Source organism: Myiozetetes cayanensis, unplaced genomic scaffold, assembly GCF_022539395.1.
Source record: "Myiozetetes cayanensis isolate MyiCay16 unplaced genomic scaffold, myiCay2020 scf3, whole genome shotgun sequence".
In the NCBI taxonomy this organism is placed as follows: Eukaryota; Metazoa; Chordata; class Aves; order Passeriformes; family Tyrannidae; genus Myiozetetes; species Myiozetetes cayanensis.
In genome coordinates, this window is record NW_026087521.1 from 64,640,755 (window position 1) to 64,656,579 (window position 15,825).

Below are 15,825 nucleotides of genomic sequence, written 5' to 3' on the forward strand. Positions count from 1 at the left end.
AGTAAGGCCAACAAGATATATTCCACGGCTCTCAGGCTTTCCCTCACCCTCAGCTTCCAAGAATCCCACAGAGATGTAGGGCAACTCTTGAATTCAGAAGACAGCAGCTCAGAGCTACCAATTTCAGTATCCACCTTTAAACCATGTCTCTGACTCAAGCAAGAAATAGCACTAATTTCTGCAGCTTTTTAACTAAACACTTTTTAATACAAAAGGCAACACAGGATGAATCTGTCAGCATATTCATCGTTGTGAGACACCAAATGCCCTCACTGCCCACCCAGTTCAGCCCAAGTTGAATACATGATACACCTCAGAATGTCAAGCCAGTAGTCTACAGGGTTTTCAAGAAGTAAGAAGACCAAGACAAATGCTAAGCAAGGTTAGCAGAGGGGACACCAATTTGCCACTTGATATTACAACACCAAAGAAATAAAAGATTTCAATACTGGCAGCTCTGTGTGGAAACAGCTCTTAATGATAAAACCTACTGGCCTGAGGAAACATGTTTTCTTGCAGTTTTACTGCCTCACAAATGACAAAAAAGTGCAAGGGCGGAAGTAGAGGATGGGTGGAGATGGCAGTTCTGAAACCTTACCAAAAGTTAATAAAAGGAATTATGCCATCTAAGGAAGCTGAGAAGCACAGTAATTGCTACCATCACAGGAACGCAGCCCCAGGACTTCAAATCCAAGATAATTTCACTTCCTGGCCAACAAGTCATTTTCAGGACATCAATCATATGCCCAATATGCCCAATGCAGGATCCTTCCCACCACCACCAGATGAGGGAAAACAACCGAAGACCAGTGCACAGGAGCTGTCACTCCAAGTTGTAAGCAACAGTTCACGGTGAAGAGCTTTGCCTTGGCAAAGAGGAGGAGGTACAAATTATGACCTCATCTAGACAGGAATTCTTTCCTATTTTCTGCATTGGGTTGCTGCTTTGATCTTCTGAAATGGTTACAATTTCAGTGGCAGTGCTAACAGCAGGCCTCAAAACCACACACATCCAAGAAGCAGAGGTAAACAAATAAAGAATAAGATCTTGCTCATAAGCCAGACCTAAAAGCTAATTTATTGCTTCCTATTTCAAATCAGTATGGACTCACATCAGGAGTGAGCTTGGAATATCCTACCTGCTGGGAAAAATAATACACACATGGAAAAAGTACAAGACACTCATTAGTACGTGGATCAGCTAAAGATCTCAAACAAAATGTCTTGAAGAACGACAGACCCAGGTCATTACAGCAACAGCTTAAAGCAAACCAGAATTTTTTTCAATTACACATTCAACAGGAACAACACATTAGAAATCATTTGCAAGACGAGAAGCTCTACCCACATGCAAAGAACTAAAATGCAGGCATCTTATTTATAAAATATTTCTGTACATACTAGGGATTATACAAAAATTGAAGATGAGTTTTCTAAGCAGAAAACCTTACTGCAGCTGCACAGACAAGAGCACGTGCCTGAGCAGGCACTGAGTGTCAGAGGCTCCTCTCCAAGGCCAATATCAGGCACACTGTGAGGAGCCTTTCAGCTGACTGCTGGCAAGCCCTTCCTGACAAGCACTGAGCTCACTCTCCTGGTGTTGCACAGGCATTTCAATATTCACCACCCCTTGGGCTGAACTGAATTAAGACTGAAGGGCATTTTCTTCCCAGCAGTAGGACAGAAGGCCTTCTGCTGCCAACAGCAAATGTGAAACAAGAGTGCTGGGTGTGCCAAGCAGGGCACTGCTCTTGGGAGCCTTGACAGCAATGGCAGGCGATCCCGTGAGACTCTCAGTGCTACAGCCTGCGTAAAATGAATATATACACAGAACAAACCCACAATGCTCAATTAGTTGCTAACCTTCTGTTTCCAAAAAGCTGACTTAAAAGGGACTTCAGCAAAACCACCTACCAGAAAGCCCATTATGAACAGCTGGATCTCTGCTATGAAGTTCAAACTGTGCACTTTAAAAATCTGGGTAAATTTAGATCAATGTACCAAAGAACTCAATTATGAATTTCACATCTCTGATACAATTTCTTTCCATCCATCACACACTGTAGGTGAAAATTATTTCCCCTTTTTTGTAAACTGCTTTGATTATGAGCACCATGTAACATCTACAGACATTTGGTGGCAGTGAAAGATCTCACAGCAAGTCTACCATTAAATCTTTGCTGAGAAACAAGGCAAGACATCTGTATTACATTGTCTTTAAAATAATTAGCTGATTTGTGCATTACCAAAGTGAAAATTAATTTTATTCTACTGTGAGAAAGTTTGGGGAAAGTGGAAGTCTTTAGTAATTTTTTTTTTTTTTTTTAAAAAGAAGAAGTCTTGATTAGGCCAGACAAAGAGCCAGTTCCCACAAAAGGCATGATGGAGCTATGCCAAATGCTTCTAAGAACAGAGCATTTTTTGGTTGTTTATTTGGAGCCAAATTTCTTATGCCTTCATTCTCTCTTTTATGGGTATTAATAAGATTTCCACATAAATCTGTCTCTACTTAGTCATCTTCACCACTGTCAGACTTCAGAGTCCTCCAGGAGGAGGGATTGCCAACACAAATGTTTATGATGTCACATGAGCCACACTATCACTGCAGCCATCGCTCAGAACAAACAGTCCCAAAAGCTGAAAGGCCACCACAGCCTATGGAAAGGCAAAGGACTAAACAATAAATATATATATCATTAGCATTAAGAAGGAGAGAGGTGAAATAACAGCAGTAATCATCTAAATGAATTTCTTCATTTGCTGTTAACAAATGAAAAATCAGTGAGCATCTTCCTCTATTTAATATACATTCTTAAGACAGACTTCATCCACTTCTGGGAAATTTTATCTGTGCTTGTCTGAAACTCTCTTTCTTTGACTCTTCTATTTACTTTACAAGCCCTTCACGTTCATTTCACATACTGTAACCAGAGCATATCTGTCACTGATGTATGGAAATTTCCTCCAAGGCACCCATGAATTTTTGAATTCAAACTTTTGCACTTCGAGCCAGGTAACTCTATCATCCCTTAAAACCTTAGGTACCATCTCCACCGATTGAAACTCCTGGATGAATCTCTCTGGCTCCACAAAGGTACACATGCTCCCTCTTCTCCCCCCACCCTCTCCCCCAAACAAAGGAACAAAACCAAAACCAAAGAAACAAACAAAAAAAAACCAAAACCAAACCAAACCAAAAATCACCAGATGCTCTTTAATCTGGTTGAATGGAAAGAAGTGAGATGAGATAAGGAAAAAAACCACAACATATCACCAGACAAAACTGCTGTGTTTCTTGGGGGTCAGTCACAGACAGTGTGAAACAAATCTACTCCTAATCAAGTGTCCAAAGCCCATCCTTAAATTGTTTGCCCTCTCTTTCATGAGAGAGGAAAGGGGTTTCAGATTTGCTGATGTAAACATTCCTAGATCAAAAAGGAACATTTGACCATTTTGAAGAGTGGCACTGAGGAAGCTCTTAACTCAAAGCATGTTATCATGGCATCAATATCATGACATTTAAGTTTGCTTTTTATTAAATAAATACTTGGGAAAAAAAACCCTACATACAGTTAAGAAGTTAGATATCTAAAATGTCATTAAAAACATTTGGAATTGCAAACTCAAACATTCAAAAGATAGTGTATCACATAATTATGCTTACAAACACTGATTCACTGTTTTAGATAGCAAGCCATTAAGATCACAGGAAAGATACTTTCTGGGCTATCAGGTTTCTGCCTAAAGTTCTCACCTCCTTAACCTGCTATTATGAATGATTAAGACAATCTGATCATTACTTTTATCTCAGTTCTAGAAACCTTAACCAAAAAAAAGACCCAGAAGCCCCTAGGCCAAGTTCTCATGAGTGCATTGAATGGCAGTAAAGGAAGCTGTTTTGTCACTGCTCCCACTATCTGAGGATTTTTTGGGCTGGGATTTTTTTAGGTGCCTATCAGTAAATTTTGCAATACACTGACTTCATCTTAAACATCAACGTTTTCCTCAGCATTGCATTACCTCTTTCATTTGAGAAGAGACGGTATATAAAGCAAAGAAGAACATGAAACAAGCACATATAATTGCAGCCACAAGAATTTTTGATCACAGATTAGTTGCAGTTTTCAAAAGAATAATAAAATCTAAAGGTTTAAACACAACAGCAGGTCCATGCATGAACCTAGAATTTAAAATCCTGGGTTTTCAAAGAGTCTGCTCGAGTGGCAGATCATAGCACAAGTCACTAAATCTTAAGGTTAATCTTAAGAATCTTCTAGTTTGTCTACACATAATACAAAACAAAAAGAAAATTCTAGATCCAAGGATGATGGCAGCTAAAATATTGCAATAAAACCCATTGATTCTATACTTTAGTCACTGCTATCACAGATATCACAGACATCGTCCATCAACCCTGAATATCACATATTTTAGGACTAGATTTATACACCAAAAACAGCAGAAGAGAAAGCTGAAGTAAAGACTGGATGGATTTGAGAAGGAGATAGACAATCCATATCTTTACTACCTCACATAAAAACGTTCAAGAGCTCTCCAAGAAACATTTGGATTTGCCATCTCCCTCTGTCTCACCACAACAGATGTATCCAGCAAGCTAGGTTTAGATGTCCTAAATTTCAGTTAAGCCCCAGTGCCTAGTATTTCCTATTAGCTGGCTCTGACCCCAAAGGTGCCTCGCCAAGAGGAAACGACAGGCTTGGATCCTCAAGTGGAATTTAAGTTGGAATATGTGATTTAGTGCTGGCACCCCGGTCCGTCTAATTGTTGCACTATTATCCCATGCTCCTCTATTACATGGCTTGACACAAACACAGCGAGCTTAGCAAGAATCAGCATCCTGTATTCTGTGGCCCAGAAGTCAGTTTTCAGTATCAGTTTTGCACACAAAATATTTCCCTTTGCCACTGAACAGATTCCTCAGTATGGGCTCTGTAACGAGGCACGTACAGAGCCCCTGCTGCCTAAAATAATCAAATTGTACACACCTACTGGTACACCTGACTGCTTCTAAACAGTTTTTGCTTCTCCTCAAGTCACAGGAAAGATGAATGCTCTGCAACTCTGAGCAGAAGCCTTGCTGGAAAGGGTAAGGCTCTCTTTCTACCCTTGTTCCCCTTTTAACTTTCAAATATCTGGCAGTCTTCCTCACAGTTCCTCACAAGCACACAGGAAGTACAGCATTAAATCCTGTAATAGAAAATGTTTATTCATTTCCAGTTTTGTGTAATCAGTAGACAATTAGGACTGCTTTTAAGAATGGCACTTGCATATGAATTAAGCTGGTCTTCAAAACAAAACCAAAAAACCTCAGTAATGGCATATGAATTATGTTGCAACATTTCAGCTCGTACGGAATTGAGAATCAACAGAAATGCAGTGAATTTCAGGGAACTGTTGTAATACACACCTTTTCAGAACTGTCTTAATAAATACCAAATACTAACTAGTCCACAGCTTCCCAGAGAATAGGTACGTAGCAGCAATAACATACTCACTACACATAACAGACCAGCCAAAGCTCATCATCCTTATCTGTAAAAATACAAGTCACCTGTTTATTTCAACTGGCCTTATCATACTTCTCACCAGCCAGGGCTCCCCTGAACAACACCCCATTTATACCCACAAGAAGGACACCAGCTCAGGCTGCACTGGGACATTATCAGCTCCTCCTGCCCGGCCAGCCCCGCGTTCCACTTCACAGCTAAAGCCAGTGGCAGGTCAGTCTTGGCACCGGGGATACCACGTAAAGCACCTCTGCGGCTTTGCCCCTCTGGTACAGAGTTGTGGCACCAAGCTCCAATTTTAATACTGGAACATATGGGTTTGTAAGACACAAGCAGCTATTTGTTGATCAAAATCACCACTCAAGTGCTCGCAAATAAAAGAAGAGAAAAAATATTTGCAAAACTTGGCACGCGTTTGCAAATCAAGAAAGGAGAACAAAGATTCAAACTGTAACAAATCAAAAGTCAAGCAATGGTAACAGAAGCTGGCATATTAAGAAACAAACCTGCCCGTGGAGACACCAGAAAATAGGATTAAATATCCAGAAAGAACATTGTCACATGTAAGTCAAGCTCGTTGACTGTGCTATCAAAGAACGAATTCTATCCTTCTAGACTGTACAATACCAATCTGAATTTGAATATATGCACACACAAATGTGTATATACAGAGACATAAATATAAATATATATATGTGTGTGTGTGAATGCACAGGCATCTATAAAAAAATGCTACAAGGTCACAGGTCACATTTTGAGCAGCACAATCAATATTAGCTTCGAATTACTTACTTTAAAATACGAAAGAGAATGGTTAGCTGTTAAAAAAAAAAAAAGTTCTGAATGGATTTGTGGATGTGAATACTCCTCCTGCACTAAGGACAGAAGTGAAAGGATCACTCTGTTACCCTGAGGGCTGAGCACTCTCAATTCCCACTGAAGATAGCAGAGGCAGGGAGGAGATGATCAATAACCTCTACAAAAAAGAATATAAGAAAAATAGCATTTTTAATAAACCTTGAGTTACAGAATATAAATTGTAAAATATCACCGAACGACCCTCAGGAGAAGTTAAAGGCATTCATTTTCTTACAAGAGTAAGATGCAGGGCTACATCTCAGCACAAGTATTCCTGTAACAATCCCTCTGACAGACTCAAACTAAAACTCCAGCTACACGAAAAATATCTTATCAGTTATCTTGCAATTATAAATGTATCTAAACACACTTGAGCTCCTTATCAACACAAAATACAGTGATCAGACCTTACCAGGAGTAACTTATGGTTAGCATCAGCAGTAAAACTGAAGAGAAATGCAGTAGAGAATTCCACCAGCATCCAACAAATTATTTTCCACTCACAAACAAGTCTAAGGGGAATAACTTCAGCATTATCAATATAGAAACAGCCCTGTCTGTGTAGTGTAAATGAAGAGGCATAGACTACTTTGCAAGGAAATCCAAGTTAGATCTGTTAGCTGGTGAGCTCTAACAGACATCAATAAGAAAGAAAGAATAGGAAAAAAGGGGAAGAGAAGCCAGGAAGGGAAAGAGAAGAAAGAAAACAGAAAGGGAAAAAAAAAAATCTTAAAAGCACTTGAAATTGCATTAACAGAGGCAAGGGTAGACAGCACAAAAGACAAGGTTGTGCAACTCTTTTTAATCTACACTTTTGCACAGAGGTCTGCACCTTTCTACAGCTGTCATTTCAATTGAGATTTAATACATGAGCATAGACAAGGTTTCACAACTTTTACTCTGCAGGCAACAAAAAGCTTGGGGGAGCATATCTAGATTACTGCTCATAGAAGTGGAGTAAAAATTGCCAGGACGTTGCTTCTCAACTCACACATCACCCTTCCCAAGTGTCCTCATCCACTGCTGCTCAGGCAGCAAACTTAAATGCCCCTGAGGGTGCCTTTGCAGACTGACACCTGAGCGGCTTCACTGACACCACACGGCAGACAGCCCACCACTCCGGCCTCTTCAGCAGCCCCACACTCACATTTTAAGGTAAATTTGGGGTGTATGCGTTTGCTAAGGATCAGTGTTTTTATGCAACAAAACAGAAGCACGCTCTGCCTATCCTCTATGACACTAAACACAAACATACACGGGTTTATATAAAACCATATAGCAAAAGAAAGTGCAAAAGACTCGGAAAAGTATCTGTACCCCAGGACCCCAGGATGAGGAGAAGCTCAGGTTATTGCTGGTGCCCTGGCTGCAACTCCAGCATACAGAGATGCCAGCAAGGTATCAGCAACCTCCCGGGAGTACAATAGTTCAAAAAGCAATTAACCTTTGGCATTCAAACAGTCAATTCTTTCCCTTTCTGGAATTCATTTCAAAAATGTGCTTATGGACAGATTTACTCAAACATCAGTCAGAAGGATGCTGCTCAGAATTAGTAATATTCAGTTTTGAAGTTTAGTAATAACTATTCCCCTGCAGTATTATCATTTACACAAAGAAAACTGCAAGTTTATGCAGAGAAATAAGAAGTTTTTTAAACAAAACAAAACCAACCATCAGTGACTTGATCCTCAAAACACAGCAACTGATACAGTTTTCTAGCAGGCATCATCATATTCATATTTCACACAGCTTTTAACAAAGCTGAGATATTTCCAAGAAGACCAACCAGTCTAAGAGGAATGGTTGCTTTTTAAACCATCAGCAGGGTGTGCCTCAGGACTTGAGCAACCATCAGAAAAGCATCATGAGTGTATCTGAAAAGCACCACTCCTACAGATTTAGGCAGGCAAAAATTCCATTATATAAAAAAAGCAAAATATAATTTTACTTTATTCTAAAATTCAAACCAAAGCATAAATATTACTACAAAACAAAGCCAACTTAAGCAACCTACAAAATACAAAAGTCAAATAAACCACTTTAAGCCCTCATGTTTCACTGGCAGGTTGAGGGTGTTAGCCAAGAAGGCCTCAGCTATGCTTTGAGCTATTTCCGATATGTGGAGGGTTTGTAATTTTCCAGCCTTGTGCAGGGGCAGAAGGAGAGCCTTTAGCTGTATTGATGCTTATAAATATCTTCTCCCTAATTTTTTTCAGAAGTTAATTGTAGTAAAAATACAAAGAGTCATGCAGAAATAGACCCTGGTCAGTGGACACTTCAGATTAAACGACAAGGTCACTAAGCACACCACAACAGTGACCAACTGGGAACTTTTTTCCTAACTAGTACCAGAATAAGAAAAAAAAAAAAAAGCCATTTTATCTAATCCTCAACCTGTTTGGCATAAAAACCCCGATACACTTCAATGGGTGCACAGGGTGGTGTACTGGTGGGCTTTGAATCTTTCCAGAGTAGACTCCACAACCTCTCTTGGGCAGCCTGTTCCAGTGCTCTGTCACCCTCAAAACAAAGAAGTTTTTGCACATATTCAGGTGGAATTCCTTGTGCTTTAGTTTGTCCCTCTTGTCTTGTTACTTGGCACCAGTGAAGAGAGTCTGGCCCCATCCTCTTGACACCAGCCCTTCAGATATGTGGATGCATTGATAACATCCCCTCTCATTGATAACATCACCTCTTCTCCAAGCTGAACAGGCCCAGCTCTCCCAGCCTTTACTCACTCATAAGAGAGAAGCACAAGACCCCTAATTATCTCCACAGCCCTGCACTGAACCCTCTCCAGTAGTTCCTTGTATTTTTTGTGCTGGGGAGCCCAGAACTGGACAACAAGCTCCAGATGTGACCGCACCAGGGCAGAACAGAAGGGAATATTCTGCTACTGCACTTACCATGTGGCATTTCCCATTTTATTTATAAAAAGTTACATACATGAATAGAGCCATGAGGTGCTGCAATACTAAATCCTAACGGTGATTTAGTCTGTTTTCTTGGATTCTTGGCAGAGAAGGAGGCGGCTTCTCCATCTCCAAAAATGATGACAGAGCCATGGAATATTCTGAGTTGGAAGCGTCCCACAGGGATCATCGAAGCCCAACTCCTAGCTCTGCACAGGACAGCCCCAAGAATCACACGCCACGTGCCAATCGTAACTGGCTTTTCGAAACACAAAACCTGCTACGACTCTCCTTCCCACAGTCTGCTTTTAGGGCAGGTGTGTTGGTTTGTCCCTCACCGTGCTAGCCCGGGGCGAAGCGCCTCGGCTGACACGCCGGAATCGGGTGGGTGGTGGTGCGAGGAGCGAGGAACGCATCTGCAACAGCAGCTTAAAAACAAACGCTGGCACGGGCTGGGTTAAGGACCACGGACAGATTTTGTGGATGATGTTCGCGGCGGGTTCGGCGGCGCCGAGCAGCGCAGGGGCTCTCGTGCCCTCTAGGGGGCCGCGCCCGCCAGCGCCGGCACCGCCCGGGGCGAGGGGGACCCTCAGCACGGGCACCATCATCATCATCATCGCTCCGCGAGACGTGTGCGACAGTGACATACACCCACACGGAGGGAGAAGAAAAGCAGCTCCAACCCTTTATTAAAAAAAACAAAACAAAACAAAACAAAACAAAAGAAGACGCCAAAGCTGGATAAAGGGGCACGGCAGTTCCTCCCACGGCTTCACCGAATCTCCAGAAACAGTTCAGAAACAGCCATAATCCAGCTCCTGCCCCACCCCTCACCCCCCCTTAAAACTCAAACAGATATCGCATTATTTTATTGTTTTTATTACTTCCCCAGTCACTATCCCGGTGAAGGAAACTGATGCTACCACTTAGATCAGGGCTTAGAGCAAGACAAGCTGGACGTATTTAAAAAAAAAAAAAAAGGAACCTGAAAAACTACATAGCCCAAAGGAGAGAGGCGTTTCTTAGAGTGACACTCTGACTAACACAGAGGAGACTTTGAGGAAAAGGTTTGGTAATTCATAAAAAAGCTTCTTCAAAACCGAGCAGATTGAAAAAAAAAAAATCATGCATCAAGAAAAATCCAATTTCCACTTTTTCATCGGAATCTGTACATTTCTTTCCCTGTCCACCAAGGGATATGCTACAAGCTGTACATCTCCCATCAGATTATGTAAGTAAATCACAGCAACTGGCTCAAAGCTTTAATTGCAGCAGTGTTCTTTTTACTCTCAAACCATTTAGGATGCAGTCAGCTCAGCCCCATTCCAAGCCCTGCGGTTTGCAGGCACCAGAACCAAGCAACCTTTCCACTTCCAGGCTAGGATTATTTTTTTTTCATATAACTTTTTTGCAGCAAAAAGTCCAAGCAATATTCCTTCAATTTGCAAAACACAGCTATGTCTCAGTTTCACACAGCCCCCCCAAAAAAAAGAGTTGGAACGTAAGCACATTAACAGCAGATTAGGACAGATTCACACAAATGTCACAGTTAACGTCCAAAACATCATGTGTCACTGTTTTTCCCCTCCAACCCCCAACAAGCTTCTCAAAACACATTTCATACACAGGGTCACTGTGCTGGCTGTTTATTTAATTAACATGACAACCCAGAGTACACAGGATTTCTTTCAGTTCCCGAGCTTTGCATTTTCACACTTCAGGCAGAAAGAGCAGAAAGTCACTACTGTACTTTACTTTTTTTGCCAATATGCTATAATATATATTTCTTGATTTAACCGATTGACCAAAAATAGATTCGTGAGAGTTTCAGCAGCAGTTTTAACATTTTTGTGAGGCTGAAAGAAAAAGGAAAAAAACTTAGAGCGGGGAAAAAACCTAGAGCGGGTTTGCGTAAATGAATCCATGCAAAAGAAAATAAAGTATTACGTCTGGAATCCCTGGGTGATTTTTCCTGGAGCCTTACTTAAATATTTTACACCCTTGTGTTTCTGCAAGCCACCAGAGATGACATAACTCCTCAGTATTCCTTAGTTTTCAGTGACCTAAATGGTAATGCCAGTAAAACTTATCAGCTCGATAAACCTTATTAGCATGAGGTATATGGAATATAAAACAAAACATGCCTAATAGGAGACCATCACTTTGACATAGACAACGTTCAGTATTTTAATTTAATCTGCCTTCTCCCCTCCAAAATTTTAAATTTCTCTATATTGCACCCTGATCACTCCTATATTCAGGCCAGAGAGCAGGATACATAACACTAAAAATTGGTTACAATGTAAGGGTACATTTGTTGTTTTTTTAAGGCAGAATAGGAGAGAACCAGCAAAGGGGGGGAACCAACATATTCCCGGCACTTATAAAGGTCTTGCTGTCAAACAATGAGAAGAAGAGATAAAGCCTTAATTTTCCCTTAAAAAAAATCCCAACAAATACATTTTTTTTTCTCCACTGTTTCTTAGTTCTTATCACTGAAGAGATATCTTTAACCATGTGAACTGTTACAGTATTGTCCTCTCAACTCCACAGACAGGCAGCGATAAGGACGGTCCTGGCTCACAACTTTCCCAGGCTACAGGCTGGGAACAAGCAGAGTCACCATCCAGAACCCCGTGAAAAACAGTAAAATTGAGCAAAAAAAACCTTTGCTGCTGCTGGAGGAAGACAGAGGAGTCTGGCACCAAAGTCACTGCTCTGAAAAAATAACTTTTGAGAAGGAGAAACGGGATGGGAAAGATGTGGCATCACGAAACAGCTACCAAGTCTCAAACCAACTGAAAATAAGTGATGGACCCTCAGATGTCCTTTGACAAGTCAAGAAGATTTTACTTCTCCAACTGCCCAGAAAGAGGAAAAGAACAAAAAAGAAATACAGAAGGAAAACTGATAGAAAACTTCTCTGTGCCTCAGAAGCCAGAGAACACAGATGGAGTTTGCTCATGGAGCTGCTGGCCCAGCAGCTAGAGACCTCAGAGCTGCAGGAGAAACTCCTCCATCCTGGTGCTACCCTACTCCTGTGTGGGTCGGGGCAAGGCTCAGCACCTCACAGGTGCCTTCTCCTGAGAGGTTGTGTCACCCATTGGTTTGGGGACTAGAAAGTACTTCAAACGCTGATGTGTCCTGTACCTCTGACAGTCTTCTGACCAAGGGAAAAAGAAATATAAAAAGGCAAAGCAAACTATTTGCAGCAGCTGCAAATAACACACACTTGCGCTAAAGCCAAGTTAGCTGAAAGATTTCCATTCCCCCCAAAACAAAACAAACAACAAACAAGGGTCAAAAGCAAAATCAGGAGTCTTCAGCACAGTTTAAAATTGTCTAGCTGCTATCTCCAGCGGGGTGTTTTACCCACCAAGGCAAAATCATCTCTTTGGACTGCTATATATCAAGATTAACACAGACAGATCAGAGGCATAAGCTTCAGAGCACATGGGCCTTATAGTATTTTAATGGAAACACCAATACATGTAACACATTTCTGCCCCTCAGCCCCCTCAACCTCCTCTCCACACTTTTAGGACGAACTAAAAGGTTCGTGAAAACCTGGAGAAAAAACTCCAAAAGCCATCATCTCTGTGGCACTTGTGCATTTACCACTAAAAAAAAAAAAAAGCCACTTCTTCATTCATTCCCTGTGTTATCCATCCATTCACAATTTCCCTCTGCATCCTCCCTCAAATCTGGGTGAGCGAGCCCTCAAGGAGCTGAGCATCCTCAGCCAGCCTTGATGAAATCACAGGGAGATGACACTCAGCTGGGAGCAAGATCAGGCTATTAGGACGCACACATTTCTCAATGAGGTCTACACACATGCCAGTCTGGAAGCTTTTAATCCAAAGAACTTGCCAAAGTTGAGAAAGAGAGAGAACATATACAAAAACGAACCACAAAAAAATAGAATGAAACTAGAAACTGGAAAAGAGCACTTTTAGCAGCAACAGAGGGTTGTGTCATGGTATGCTTTGATTTTTGGAGGGTGGTTTTTTTTTTTTTTAATGAAAGGTTTTCTTTTTAAATTCTTTTTGAAATGGATATACAACTAACATGAGACATATGTCAATACCTCTATCCATGATGTCAGTTTGCAATTCCCCCAGTACTGTCCTTTAAATCACAACGCCACATAGATTCTATTTTGTATTCTAGTAGGGAAAAATTCAGATTATAATTGAGATGTGTATGACTAAAAAAGAAAAATTCTGAAATTCTGATTTTTGTGGAATCTCATATTAATGCAGACAGATAAGAAGGGAATCAACTGGAAAGATAAAAGCGCAATTAAATGCTCAGCAACAGGAAAGATTACACAGGAGGTGATGGGAAACATCTCTAAAACTTTGTCTTAATGCTAGTCTCTAAACTGAAGTATGTGTTTCAAAGCAATAAAGTGGATCTATTTCCTGATGGAGATTATTGGCAGCTCCCAGATGTACTGACAAGACCAGAAATGTTCAGGGGGATGTTTTTTTAAAAACAGGGGGCAAGGGAAGGCCTGGTTTTGTTTATAAAGGCCTCATCTCTATTTTTAACATGTTATATTTAAAAACTGTCCAAAAGAGAAACATTTACCTAGGGCTTCTTGAAGTCTACAGGGAGCTGATTTTCGCTATAAACATAAACTTAGTTTGCCATAAAGAAGTCCCACTTCTCCCAGCATTTCTTCAAGGTTCTTACAGACATTTGTTTCAGCTTTTCAATTTTTCTATCATCTAACATTTATTTAAGAGAACAGCTTTTAGGAAGGAAAGTTCACATACCCACAGCCACACTGTGCTAATTAAAAAAAAAAAAAAAAAAGACAAAAAGTCTTCCCAGTCTCAAAAGTAGTCATCCATTTCTAATCACACAGTGACGCAAGCAATAGCAGATCTCACTATTGATTAATAGTGAGTGAGAACAAAAGACAGAGAAATTTGCCAAAATCCTGCAATGGGTGAACTGAACAGTTGCCAGTTAACCCCAGCCTAGGCTGGGAGTGGGAATTGCTGGGGCAAAGCTGACCACTGTCCCCAGCTAATGCACCACTGGTGAGGGAAAAGAAGTCTACCTTGTTAACCATCACCAGTTTAACACTCTGGTATTTACAGATGACATGAATTCTCTCCGTAAGAAAAGAGAAGGATATGGTCACAGACCAGTGAGCCCTGTCTCCGAATGATTACACTTATAAATGTTAATTAAAAACCTGCTTTTATTAGAAGTGTGAGAGTGAGTGAAATACGTTTAAAACCTTACAAATTATTATTGTAAGAAACACCAGAAATGCCAAACATCATCAAGTAAGTAAAAACAAATTTAATTTTGGGCCTTAGATATTGTATTTACGACTTATTCTTACACCCTTCTTTCTCCCTCCTGTTAAAGTCGGAACTGGGTCAGCTTTCTACTTTTTCACACTGTAGTAAATATTTATTTTACCTAAACAAAAATGTTAAATAAATAAGTATATTTGTTGTAAAACAAGCCTCAAGTATATAAGGTTGTCAGGCCCTCTTCTAGAAAATGTCACAACCAACCACAAAGGGATGTAATCAAACCATTCTCAGAACCAAACTTGCCACCCACGCCATACAGTTAGATGCCATTGCTTCGAAAAATACTTTGTTGCTTATCCAGCAAGTAACCTGAAAGAAAATCTTTGGCGTACGGCAACACGCTTCACTTGACCACAGCGCACAGAATCATTTTCAATACTAATTGAAAAAGAAAGCTTAACACCACTTGACACTTATTTTCCCCCCAGGTTTCCCTTTTCACTGCTCAGCAAGGGTTGTGCTACGCTCAGTTACACTCGACCCATGGAATGATTCTTTGGCGAGACAATCTTAAATCTCAGAAAAACTGAGAAACCCTTCAAGCGCAGAACTAAGCCCACCTCATGTCGGTGGCAGGGCTCTATACGGCTGTGCTGTAAAGATACTGGTTGGTGCTCGATCGTTCCTTTCTCCAGTTCCCTGAGGCGCGCATTTAAAAGAACGCATCGCCAGTAACAAAGTTCTCACTCAGCCGTTCCAATCACAGCCTCTCAGAGGAAACGAAGTTGAGATAAATCGCATGAGCCTCGCACCGGTTCCCACAGCGGCGGCGGAGCGGGAGCTATTGATTACACGCAGGGGAACAGCCTCGGGGAGGCAAAGTGCAAACACGAGCCCCGCGCCGTGCGGGCCAGCCTTGATTAGGAACTTCTCCCAGGGAGAACAGGCTGCTTGGCTCACGCACACACGCACCTTTAAAGCTTAGAGCGAGTTTAATAGGGCTGAGCTACCTTTCTAGGAAACTACAGGTTTGAAAATGCAAGGCTTGTAAGTGATGCGCTGGGAAACCCGAGGGCTGCGCTGAGGGCAGGTTCCCTCCGGCTCCGAGAGCCAAGAGAGCACCGTCCGCCCCAGTCCTTTTGCCAGGCTTAAGGAAAGCCAGCGCTGGTGATGGCTGTGAAAGAAAAGCACATCCCGAGCCCTCTCCCCGTCAGCCCGCAGCCGGGACAAGTCAGGCTATGCCCGGAG

General features: G+C 41.4%; 1 protein-coding gene across 1 annotated transcript in view; it reads right to left on the reverse strand.

Annotated features, from left to right (window-relative positions):
- PDE3A (phosphodiesterase 3A) overlaps positions 1 to 15,825 on the reverse strand; it is a 239,963-nt gene that overhangs the window by 223,568 nt on the left and 570 nt on the right.